General features: G+C 37.7%; 9 non-coding genes across 9 annotated transcripts; all 9 read left to right on the forward strand.

The window, feature by feature from the left end:
- The first annotated feature begins 2,241 nt into the window (after positions 1 to 2,241).
- Positions 2,242 to 2,314, forward strand: TRNAK-UUU (transfer RNA lysine (anticodon UUU)). The gene has a single exon. It is a non-coding gene; the product is annotated as a tRNA-Lys (tRNA).
- Positions 2,315 to 5,663: 3,349 nt separating this feature from the next.
- On the forward strand, positions 5,664 to 5,736 carry TRNAK-UUU (transfer RNA lysine (anticodon UUU)). Its single transcript has one exon. It is a non-coding gene; the product is annotated as a tRNA-Lys (tRNA).
- A 1,299-nt stretch (positions 5,737 to 7,035) lies between these two features.
- On the forward strand, positions 7,036 to 7,108 carry TRNAK-UUU (transfer RNA lysine (anticodon UUU)). The gene has a single exon. It is a non-coding gene; the product is annotated as a tRNA-Lys (tRNA).
- Positions 7,109 to 8,407: 1,299 nt separating this feature from the next.
- Positions 8,408 to 8,480, forward strand: TRNAK-UUU (transfer RNA lysine (anticodon UUU)). The gene has a single exon. It is a non-coding gene; the product is annotated as a tRNA-Lys (tRNA).
- A 609-nt stretch (positions 8,481 to 9,089) lies between these two features.
- Positions 9,090 to 9,162, forward strand: TRNAK-UUU (transfer RNA lysine (anticodon UUU)). The gene has a single exon. It is a non-coding gene; the product is annotated as a tRNA-Lys (tRNA).
- Positions 9,163 to 9,775: 613 nt separating this feature from the next.
- Positions 9,776 to 9,848, forward strand: TRNAK-UUU (transfer RNA lysine (anticodon UUU)). Its single transcript has one exon. It is a non-coding gene; the product is annotated as a tRNA-Lys (tRNA).
- Positions 9,849 to 10,457: 609 nt separating this feature from the next.
- TRNAK-UUU (transfer RNA lysine (anticodon UUU)) lies at positions 10,458 to 10,530 on the forward strand. The gene has a single exon. It is a non-coding gene; the product is annotated as a tRNA-Lys (tRNA).
- Positions 10,531 to 11,139: 609 nt separating this feature from the next.
- Positions 11,140 to 11,212, forward strand: TRNAK-UUU (transfer RNA lysine (anticodon UUU)). The gene has a single exon. It is a non-coding gene; the product is annotated as a tRNA-Lys (tRNA).
- A 613-nt stretch (positions 11,213 to 11,825) lies between these two features.
- TRNAK-UUU (transfer RNA lysine (anticodon UUU)) lies at positions 11,826 to 11,898 on the forward strand. The gene has a single exon. It is a non-coding gene; the product is annotated as a tRNA-Lys (tRNA).
- Positions 11,899 to 12,470: the final 572 nt, after the last annotated feature.

Here is a 12,470-nt window from a genome sequence, read left to right on the forward strand (position 1 = left end):
TCCCATTTTCCTATGCATAGAGTTAAAAAAGAGATATAACCTGACACCTCATTGTGCTGGCAGACAGTGTTGACTTTGATTTTGAGTTTGCACAGTGACATAAAGAAAGCAGCATATCTTAGGGTACAGATCGATGAATAGGAAGAGAATCTTAAAAAATGTACAAAGTTTTTTCTGGAGAGGGCCTGGGTATCTCAGTCGGTAGAGCATCAGACTTTTAATCTGAGGGTCCAGGGTTCAAGTCCCTGTTCAGGCGTCTTTTAAATTTCATCCTATCACTTTGTTTAAATTTCAGCTTGTACTTTAAGTTAAGTTACATGCTTAGTTCACTCATTTGTTATTAAAAAATAAAAATGTTGCTTTTCTTCTAGATAGGAAAAGATACATTTGATTATGTCCAAACTGAATGCACGATGCTTTGCTTGATTTTTGCATTGTACAGTGATATTAAGCAGGAACATATGTTTCCCATAAAAAGCAAGCAGAACCAAAGTGAGTTCTACTTTTCTCTGTAGCACTTGTGGCATCAACATTATGAAAGACAATAAACATCAGTACTGAGCTGTACGTATGTGAATTCAGCTTTGGAGAAAGCTAAATCAATTGCTTGATGTTGCAGCTCCACCTGCTTGTAACTGCACAAGTCTGATAGCTTTTCACTGGGCTGAGTGCTCAACACTGCTCTTTCCCATTTTCCTATGCATAGAGTTAAAAAAGAGATGTAACCTGACACCTCATTGTGCTGGCAGACAGTGTTGACTTTGATTTTGAGTTTGCACAGTGACATAAAGAAAGCAGCATATCTTAGGGTACAGATCGATGAATAGGAAGAGAATCTTAATAAATGTACAACATTTTTTCTGGAGAGGGCCTGGGTAGCTCAGTCGGTAGAGCATCAGACTTTTAATCTGAGGGTCCAGGGTTCAAGTCCCCGTTCAGGCGTCATTTAAATTTCATCCTATCACTTTGTTTAAATTTCAGCTTGTGCTTTAAGTTAAGTTACATGTTTAGTTCACTCATTTGTTATTAAAAAATAAAAATGTTGCTTTTCTTCTAGATAGGAAAAGATACATTTGAATATGTCCAAACTGAATGCACGATGCTTTGCTTGATTTTGGCATTGTACAGTGATATTAAGCAGGAACATATGTTTCCCATAAAAAGCAAGCAGAACCAAAGTGAGTTCTACTTTTCTCTGTAGCACATGTGGCATCAACATTATGAAAGACAATAAACATCAGTACTGAGCTGTACGTATGTGAATTCAGCTTTGGAGAAAGCTAAATCAATTGCTTGATGTTGCAGCTCCACCTGCTTGTAACTGCACAAGTCTGATAGCTTTTCACTGGGCTGAGTGCTCAACACTGCTCGTTACCATTTTCCTATGCATAGAGTTAAAAAAGAGATGTTACCTGACACCTCATTGTGCTGGCAGACAGTGTTGACTTTGATTTTGAGTTTGCACAGTGACATAAAGAAAGCAGCATATCTTAGGGTACAGATCGATGAATAGGAAGAGAATCTTAAAAAATGTACAAAGTTTTTTCTGGAGAGGGCCTGGGTATCTCAGTCGGTAGAGCATCAGACTTTTAATCTGAGGGTCCAGGGTTCAAGTCCCTGTTCAGGCGTCTTTTAAATTTCATCCTATCACTTTGTTTAAATTTCAGCTTGTACTTTAAGTTAAGTTACATGCTTAGTTCACTCATTTGTTATTAAAAAATAAAAATGTTGCTTTTCTTCTAGATAGGAAAAGATACATTTGATTATGTCCAAACTGAATGCACAATGCTTTGCTTGATTTTTGCATTGTACAGTGATATTAAGCAGGAACATATGTTTCCCATAAAAAGCAAGCAGAACCAAAGTGAGTTCTACTTTTCTCTGTAGCACTTGTGGCATCAACATTATGAAAGACAATAAACATCAGTACTGAGCTGTACGTATGTGAATTCAGCTTTGGAGAAAGCTAAATCAATTGCTTGATGTTGCAGCTCCACCTGCTTGTAACTGCACAAGTCTGATAGCTTTTCACTGGGCTGAGTGCTCAACACTGCTCTTTCCCATTTTACTATGCATAGAGTTAAAAAAGAGATGTAACCTGACACCTCATTGTGCTGGCAGACAGTGTTGACTTTGATTTTGAGTTTGCACAGTGACATAAAGAAAGCAGCATATCTTAGGGTACAGATCGATGAATAGGAAGAGAATCTTAAAAAATGTACAAAATTTTTTCTTGAGAGGGCCTGGGTAGCTCAGTCGGTAGAGCATCAGACTTTTAATCTGAGGGTCCAGGGTTCAAGTCCCTGTTCAGGCGTCATTTAAATTTCATCCTATCACTTTGTTTAAATTTCAGCTTGTGCTTTAAGTTAAGTTACATGTTTAGTTCACTCATTTGTTATTAAAAAATAAAAATGTTGCTTTTCTTCTAGATAGGAAAAGATACATTTGAATATGTCCAAACTGAATGCACGATGCTTTGCTTGATTTTGGCATTGTACAGTGATATTAAGCAGGAACATATGTTTCCCATAAAAAGCAAGCAGAACCAAAGTGAGTTCTACTTTTCTCTGTAGCACATGTGGCATCAACATTATGAAAGACAATAAACATCAGTACTGAGCTGTACGTATGTGAATTCAGCTTTGGAGAAAGCTAAATCAATTGCTTGATGTTGCAGCTCCACCTGCTTGTAACTGCACAAGTCTGATAGCTTTTCACTGGGCTGAGTGCTCAACACTGCTCTTTCCCATTTTCCTATGCATAGAGTTAAAAAAGAGATGTAACCTGACACCTCATTGTGCTGGCAGACAGTGTTGACTTTGATTTTGAGTTTGCACAGTGACATAAAGAAAGCAGCATATCTTAGGGTACAGATCGATGAATAGGAAGAGAATCTTAAAAAATGTACAAAGTTTTTTCTGGAGAGGGCCTGGGTATCTCAGTCGGTAGAGCATCAGACTTTTAATCTGAGGGTCCAGGGTTCAAGTCCCTGTTCAGGCGTCTTTTAAATTTCATCCTATCACTTTGTTTAAATTTCAGCTTGTACTTTAAGTTAAGTTACATGCTTAGTTCACTCATTTGTTATTAAAAAATAAAAATGTTGCTTTTCTTCTAGATAGGAAAAGATACATTTGAATATGTCCAAACTGAATGCACGATGCTTTGCTTGATTTTGGCATTGTACAGTGATATTAAGCAGGAACATATGTTTCCCATAAAAAGCAAGCAGAACCAAAGTGAGTTCTACTTTTCTCTGTAGCACATGTGGCATCAACATTATGAAAGACTATAAACATCAGTACTGAGCTGTACGTATGTGAATTCAGCTTTGGAGAAAGCTAAATCAATTGCTTGATGTTGCAGCTCCACCTGCTTGTATCTGCACAAGTCTGATAGCTTTTCACTGGGCTGAGTGCTCAACACTGCTCTTTCCCATTTTCCTATGCATAGAGTTAAAAAAGAGATGTAACCTGACACCTCATTGTGCTGGCAGTGTTGACTTTGATTTTGAGTTTGCACAGTGACATAAAGAAAGCAGCATATCTTAGGGTACAGATCGATGAATAGGAAGAGAATCTTAAAAAATGTACAAACTTTTTTCTGGATAGGGCCTGGGTAGCTCAGTCGGTAGAGCATCAGATTTTTAATCTGAGGGTCCAGGGTTCAAGTCCCTGTTCAGGCGTCTTTTAAATTTCATCCTATCACTTTGTTTAAATTTCAGCTTGTGCTTTAAGTTAAGTTACATGCTTAGTTCACTCATTTGTTATTAAAAAATAAAAATGTTGCTTTTCTTCTAGATAGGAAAAGATACATTTGAATATGTCCAAACTGAATGCACAATGCTTTGCTTGATTATGGCATTGTACAGTGATATTAAGCAGGAACATATGTTTCCCATAAAAAGCAAGCAGAACCAAAGTGAGTTCTACTTTTCTCTGTAGCACATGTGGCATCAACATTATGAAAGACAATAAACATCAGTACTGAGCTGTACGTATGTGAATTCAGCTTTGGAGAAAGCTAAATCAATTGCTTGATGTTGCAGCTCCACCTGCTTGCAACTGCACAAGTCTGATAGCTTTTCACTGGGCTGAGTGCTCAACACTGCTCTTTCCCATTTTCCTATGCATAGAGTTAAAAAAGAGATGTAACCTGACACCTCATTGTGCTGGCAGTGTTGACTTTGATTTTGAGTTTGCACAGTGACATAAAGAAAGCAGCATATCTTAGGGTACAGATCGATGAATAGGAAGAGAATCTTAAAAAATGTACAAACTTTTTTCTGGAGAGGGCCTGGGTATCTCAGTCGGTAGAGCATCAGACTTTTAATCTGAGGGTCCAGGGTTCAAGTCCCTGTTCAGGCGTCTTTTAAATTTCATCCTATCACTTTGTTTAAATTTCAGCTTGTACTTTAAGTTAAGTTACATGCTTAGTTCACTCATTTGTTATTAAAAAATAAAAATGTTGCTTTTCTTCTAGATAGGAAAAGATACATTTGAATATGTCCAAACTGAATGCACGATGCTTTGCTTGATTTTGGCATTGTACAGTGATATTAAGCAGGAACATATGTTTCCCATAAAAAGCAAGCAGAACCAAAGTGAGTTCTACTTTTCTCTGTAGCACATGTGGCATCAACATTATGAAAGACAATAAACATCAGTACTGAGCTGTACGTATGTGAATTCAGCTTTGGAGAAAGCTAAATCAATTGCTTGATGTTGCAGCTCCACCTGCTTGTAACTGCACAAGTCTGATAGCTTTTCACTGGGCTGAGTGCTCAACACTGCTCTTTCCCATTTTCCTATGCATAGAGTTAAAAAAGAGATGTAACCTGACACCTCATTGTGCTGGCAGACAGTGTTGACTTTGATTTTGAGTTTGCACAGTGACATAAAGAAAGCAGCATATCTTAGGGTACAGATCGATGAATAGGAAGAGAATCTTAAAAAATGTACAAACTTTTTTCTGGAGAGGGCCTGGGTATCTCAGTCGGTAGAGCATCAGACTTTTAATCTGAGAGTCCAGGGTTCAAGTCCCTGTTCAGGCGTTTTTTAAATTTCATCCTATCACTTTGTTTAAATTTCAGCTTGTACTTTAAGTTAAGTTACATGCTTAGTTCACTCATTTGTTATTAAAAAATAAAAATGTTGCTTTTCTTCTAGATAGGAAAAGATACATTTGAATATGTCCAAACTGAATGCACGATGCTTTGCTTGATTTTGGCATTGTACAGTGATATTAAGCAGGAACATATGTTTCCCATAAAAAGCAAGCAGAACCAAAGTGAGTTCTACTTTTCTCTGTAGCACATGTGGCATCAACATTATGAAAGACAATAAACATCAGTACTGAGCTGTACGTATGTGAATTCAGCTTTGGAGAAAGCTAAATCAATTGCTTGATGTTGCAGCTCCACCTGCTTGTAACTGCACAAGTCTGATAGCTTTTCACTGGGCTGAGTGCTCAACACTGCTCTTTCCCATTTTCCTATGCATAGAGTTAAAAAAGAGATGTAACCTGACACCTCATTGTGCTGGCAGACAGTGTTGACTTTGATTTTGAGTTTGCACAGTGACATAAAGAAAGCAGCATATCTTAGGGTACAGGTCGATGAATAGGAAGAGAATCTTAAAAAATGTACAAACTTTTTTCTGGAGAGGGCCTGGGTAGCTCAGTCGGTAGAGCATCAGACTTTTAATCTGAGGGTCCAGGGTTCAAGTCCCTGTTCAGGCGTCTTTCAAATTTCATCCTATCACTTTATTTAAATTTCAGCTTGTGCTTTAAGTTAAGTTACATGCTTAGTTCACTCATTTGTTATTAAAAAAAAAAATTGTGGCTTTTCTTCTAGATAGGAAAAGAAACATTTGATTATGTCCAAACTGAATGCACGATGCTTTGCTTGATTTTTGCATTGTACAGTGATATTAAGCAGGAACATATGTTTCCCATAAAAAGCAAGCAGAACCAAAGTGAGTTCTACTTTTCTCTGTAGCACATGTGGCATCAACATTATGAAAGACAATAAACATCAGTACTGAGCTGTACGTATGTGAATTCAGCTTTGGAGAAAGCTAAATCAATTGCTTGATGTTGCAGCTCCACCTGCTTGTAACTGCACAAGTCTGATAGCTTTTCACTGGGCTGAGTGCTCAACACTGCTCTTTCCCATTTTCCTATGCATAGAGTTAAAAAAGAGATGTAACCTGACACCTCATTGTGCTGGCAGACAGTGTTGACTTTGATTTTGAGTTTGCACAGTGACATAAAGAAAGCAGCATATCTTAGGGTACAGATCGATGAATAGGAAGAGAATCTTAAAAAATGTACAAACTTTTTTCTGGAGAGGGCCTGGGTATCTCAGTCGGTAGAGCATCAGACTTTTAATCTGAGAGTCCAGGGTTCAAGTCCCTGTTCAGGCGTTTTTTAAATTTCATCCTATCACTTTGTTTAAATTTCAGCTTGTACTTTAAGTTAAGTTACATGCTTAGTTCACTCATTTGTTATTAAAAAATAAAAATGTTGCTTTTCTTCTAGATAGGAAAAGATACATTTGAATATGTCCAAACTGAATGCACGATGCTTTGCTTGATTTTGGCATTGTACAGTGATATTAAGCAGGAACATATGTTTCCCATAAAAAGCAAGCAGAACCAAAGTGAGTTCTACTTTTCTCTGTAGCACATGTGGCATCAACATTATGAAAGACAATAAACATCAGTACTGAGCTGTACGTATGTGAATTCAGCTTTGGAGAAAGCTAAATCAATTGCTTGATGTTGCAGCTCCACCTGCTTGTAACTGCACAAGTCTGATAGCTTTTCACTGGGCTGAGTGCTCAACACTGCTCTTTCCCATTTTCCTATGCATAGAGTTAAAAAAGAGATGTAACCTGACACCTCATTGTGCTGGCAGACAGTGTTGACTTTGATTTTGAGTTTGCACAGTGACATAAAGAAAGCAGCATATCTTAGGGTACAGGTCGATGAATAGGAAGAGAATCTTAAAAAATGTACAAACTTTTTTCTGGAGAGGGCCTGGGTAGCTCAGTCGGTAGAGCATCAGACTTTTAATCTGAGGGTCCAGGGTTCAAGTCCCTGTTCAGGCGTCTTTCAAATTTCATCCTATCACTTTATTTAAATTTCAGCTTGTGCTTTAAGTTAAGTTACATGCTTAGTTCACTCATTTGTTATTAAAAAAAAAAATTGTGGCTTTTCTTCTAGATAGGAAAAGATACATTTGATTATGTCCAAACTGAATGCACGATGCTTTGCTTGATTTTTGCATTGTACAGTGATATTAAGCAGGAACATATGTTTCCCATAAAAAGCAAGCAGAACCAAAGTGAGTTCTACTTTTCTCTGTAGCACATGTGGCATCAACATTATGAAAGACAATAAACATCAGTACTGAGCTGTACGTATGTGAATTCAGCTTTGGAGAAAGCTAAATCAATTGCTTGATGTTGCAGCTCCACCTGCTTGTAACTGCACAAGTCTGATAGCTTTTCACTGGGCTGAGTGCTCAACACTGCTCTTTCCCATTTTCCTATGCATAGAGTTAAAAAAGAGATGTAACCTGACACCTCATTGTGCTGGCAGACAGTGTTGACTTTGATTTTGAGTTTGCTCAGTGACATAAAGAAAGCAGCATATCTTAGGGTACAGATCGATGAATAGGAAGAGAATCTTAAAAAATGTACAAACTTTTTTCTGGAGAGGGCCTGGGTATCTCAGTCGGTAGAGCATCAGACTTTTAATCTGAGAGTCCAGGGTTCAAGTCCATGTTCAGGCGTTTTTTAAATTTCATCCTATCACTTTGTTTAAATTTCAGCTTGTACTTTAAGTTAAGTTACATGCTTAGTTCACTCATTTGTTATTAAAAAATAAAAATGTTGCTTTTCTTCTAGATAGGAAAAGATACATTTGAATATGTCCAAACTGAATGCACGATGCTTTGCTTGATTTTGGCATTGTACAGTGATATTAAGCAGGAACATATGTTTCCCATAAAAAGCAAGCAGAACCAAAGTGAGTTCTACTTTTCTCTGTAGCACATGTGGCATCAACATTATGAAAGACAATAAACATCAGTACTGAGCTGTACGTATGTGAATTCAGCTTTGGAGAAAGCTAAATCAATTGCTTGATGTTGCAGCTCCACCTGCTTGTAACTGCACAAGTCTGATAGCTTTTCACTGGGCTGAGTGCTCAACACTGCTCTTTCCCATTTTCCTATGCATAGAGTTAAAAAAGAGATGTAACCTGACACCTCATTGTGCTGGCAGACAGTGTTGATTTTGATTTTGAGTTTGCACAGTGACATAAAGAAAGCAGCATATCTTAGGGTACAGGTCGATGAATAGGAAGAGAATCTTAAAAAATGTACAAACTTTTTTCTGGAGAGGGCCTGGGTAGCTCAGTCGGTAGAGCATCAGACTTTTAATCTGAGGGTCCAGGGTTCAAGTCCCTGTTCAGGCGTCTTTCAAATTTCATCCTATCACTTTATTTAAATTTCAGCTTGTGCTTTAAGTTAAGTTACATGCTTAGTTCACTCATTTGTTATTAAAAAAAAAAATTGTGGCTTTTCTTCTAGATAGGAAAAGATACATTTGATTATGTCCAAACTGAATGCACGATGCTTTGCTTGATTTTTGCATTGTACAGTGATATTAAGCAGGAACATATGTTTCCCATAAAAAGCAAGCAGAACCAAAGTGAGTTCTACTTTTCTCTGTAGCACATGTGGCATCAACATTATGAAAGACAATAAACATCAGTACTGAGCTGTACGTATGTGAATTCAGCTTTGGAGAAAGCTAAATCAATTGCTTGATGTTGCAGCTCCACCTGCTTGTAACTGCACAAGTCTGATAGCTTTTCACTGGGCTGAGTGCTCAACACTGCTCTTTCCCATTTTCCTATGCATAGAGTTAAAAAAGAGATGTAACCTGACACCTCATTGTGCTGGCAGTGTTGACTTTGATTTTGAGTTTGCACAGTGACATAAAGAAAGCAGCATATCTTAGGGTACAGATCGATGAATAGGAAGAGAATCTTAAAAAATGTACAAACTTTTTTCTGGAGAGGGCCTGGGTAGCTCAGTCGGTAGAGCATCAGACTTTTAATCTGAGGGTCCAGGGTTCAAGTCCCTGTTCAGGCGTCTTTTAAATTTCATCCTATCACTTTGTTTAAATTTCAGCTTGTGCTTTAAGTTAAGTTACATGCTTAGTTCACTCATTTGTTATTAAAAAATAAAAATGTTGCTTTTCTTCTAGATAGGAAAAGATACATTTGAATATGTCCAAACTGAATGCACGATGCTTTGCTTGATTTTGGCATTGTACAGTGATATTAAGCAGGAACATATGTTTCCCATAAAAAGCAAGCAGAACCACAGTGAGTTCTACTTTTCTCTGTAGCACATGTGGCATCAACATTATGAAAGACAATAAACATCAGTACTGAGCTGTACGTATGTGAATTCAGCTTTGGAGAAAGCTAAATCAATTGCTTGATGTTGCAGCTCCACCTGCTTGTAACTGCACAAGTCTGATAGCTTTTCACTGGGCTGAGTGCTCAACACTGCTCTTTCCCATTTTCCTATGCATAGAGTTAAAAAAGAGATGTAACCTGACACCTCATTGTGCTGGCAGACAGTGTTGACTTTGATTTTGAGTTTGCACAGTGACATAAAGAAAGCAGCATATCTTAGGGTACAGGTCGATGAATAGGAAGAGAATCTTAAAAAATGTACAAACTTTTTTCTGGAGAGGGCCTGGGTAGCTCAGTCGGTAGAGCATCAGACTTTTAATCTGAGGGTCCAGGGTTCAAGTCCCTGTTCAGGCGTCTTTCAAATTTCATCCTATCACTTTATTTAAATTTCAGCTTGTGCTTTAAGTTAAGTTACATGCTTAGTTCACTCATTTGTTATTAAAAAAAAAAATTGTGGCTTTTCTTCTAGATAGGAAAAGATACATTTGATTATGTCCAAACTGAATGCACGATGCTTTGCTTGATTTTTGCATTGTACAGTGATATTAAGCAGGAACATATGTTTCCCATAAAAAGCAAGCAGAACCAAAGTGAGTTCTACTTTTCTCTGTAGCACATGTGGCATCAACATTATGAAAGACAATAAACATCAGTACTGAGCTGTACGTATGTGAATTCAGCTTTGGAGAAAGCTAAATCAATTGCTTGATGTTGCAGCTCCACCTGCTTGTAACTGCACAAGTCTGATAGCTTTTCACTGGGCTGAGTGCTCAACACTGCTCTTTCCCATTTTCCTATGCATAGAGTTAAAAAAGAGATGTAACCTGACACCTCATTGTGCTGGCAGTGTTGACTTTGATTTTGAGTTTGCACAGTGACATAAAGAAAGCAGCATATCTTAGGGTACAGATCGATGAATAGGAAGAGAATCTTAAAAAATGTACAAACTTTTTTCTGGAGAGGGCCTGGGTAGCTCAGTCGGTAGAGCATCAGACTTTTAATCTGAGGGTCCAGGGTTCAAGTCCCTGTTCAGGCGTCTTTTAAATTTCATCCTATCACTTTGTTTAAATTTCAGCTTGTGCTTTAAGTTAAGTTACATGCTTAGTTCACTCATTTGTTATTAAAAAATAAAAATGTTGCTTTTCTTCTAGATAGGAAAAGATACATTTGAATATGTCCAAACTGAATGCACGATGCTTTGCTTGATTTTGGCATTGTACAGTGATATTAAGCAGGAACATATGTTTCCCATAAAAAGCAAGCAGAACCACAGTGAGTTCTACTTTTCTCTGTAGCACATGTGGCATCAACATTATGAAAGACAATAAACATCAGTACTGAGCTGTACGTATGTGAATTCAGCTTTGGAGAAAGCTAAATCAATTGCTTGATGTTGCAGCTCCACCTGCTTGTAACTGCACAAGTCTGATAGCTTTTCACTGGGCTGAGTGCTCAACACTGCTCTTTCCCATTTTCCTATGCATAGAGTTAAAAAAGAGATGTAACCTGACACCTCATTGTGCTGGCAGTGTTGACTTTGATTTTGAGTTTGCACAGTGACATAAAGAAAGCAGCATATCTTAGGGTACAGATCGATGAATAGGAAGAGAATCTTAAAAAATGTACAAACTTTTTTCTGGAGAGGGCCTGGGTAGCTCAGTCGGTAGAGCATCAGACTTTTAATCTGAGGGTCCAGGGTTCAAGTCCCTGTTCAGGCGTTTTTTAAATTTCATCCTATCACTTTGTTTAAATTTCAGCTTGTACTTTAAGTTAAGTTACATGCTTAGTTCACTCATTTGTTATTAAAAAATAAAAATGTTGCTTTTCTTCTAGATAGGAAAAGATACATTTGAATATGTCCAAACTGAATGCACGATGCTTTGCTTGATTTTGGCATTGTACAGTGATATTAAGCAGGAACATATGTTTCCCATAAAAAGCAAGCAGAACCAAAGTGAGTTCTACTTTTCTCTGTAGCACATGTGGCATCAACATTATGAAAGACAATAAACATCAGTACTGAGCTGTACGTATGTGAATTCAGCTTTGGAGAAAGCTAAATCAATTGCTTGATGTTGCAGCTCCACCTGCTTGTAACTGCACAAGTCTGATAGCTTTTCACTGGGCTGAGTGCTCAACACTGCTCTTTCCCATTTTCCTATGCATAGAGTTAAAAAAGAGATGTAACCTGACACCTCATTGTGCTGGCAGACAGTGTTGACTTTGATTTTGAGTTTGCACAGTGACATAAAGAAAGCAGCATATCTTAGGGTACAGGTCGATGAATAGGAAGAGAATCTTAAAAAATGTACAAACTTTTTTCTGGAGAGGGCCTGGGTAGCTCAGTCGGTAGAGCATCAGACTTTTAATCTGAGGGTCCAGGGTTCAAGTCCCTGTTCAGGCGTCTTTCAAATTTCATCCTATCACTTTATTTAAATTTCAGCTTGTGCTTTAAGTTAAGTTACATGCTTAGTTCACTCATTTGTTATTAAAAAAAAAAATTGTGGCTTTTCTTCTAGATAGGAAAAGATACATTTGATTATGTCCAAACTGAATGCACGATGCTTTGCTTGATTTTTGCATTGTACAGTGATATTAAGCAGGAACATATGTTTCCCATAAAAAGCAAGCAGAACCAAAGTGAGTTCTACTTTTCTCTGTAGCACATGTGGCATCAACATTATGAAAGACAATAAACATCAGTACTGAGCTGTACGTATGTGAATTCAGCTTTGGAGAAAGCTAAATCAATTGCTTGATGTTGCAGCTCCACCTGCTTGTAACTGCACAAGTCTGATAGCTTTTCACTGGGCTGAGTGCTCAACACTGCTCTTTCCCATTTTCCTATGCATAGAGTTAAAAAAGAGATGTAACCTGACACCTCATTGTGCTGGCAGTGTTGACTTTGATTTTGAGTTTGCACAGTGACATAAAGAAAGCAGCATATCTTAGGGTACAGATCGATGAATAGGAAGA

This window comes from Ranitomeya variabilis, chromosome 1 (assembly GCF_051348905.1).
Source record: "Ranitomeya variabilis isolate aRanVar5 chromosome 1, aRanVar5.hap1, whole genome shotgun sequence".
In the NCBI taxonomy this organism is placed as follows: Eukaryota; Metazoa; Chordata; class Amphibia; order Anura; family Dendrobatidae; genus Ranitomeya; species Ranitomeya variabilis.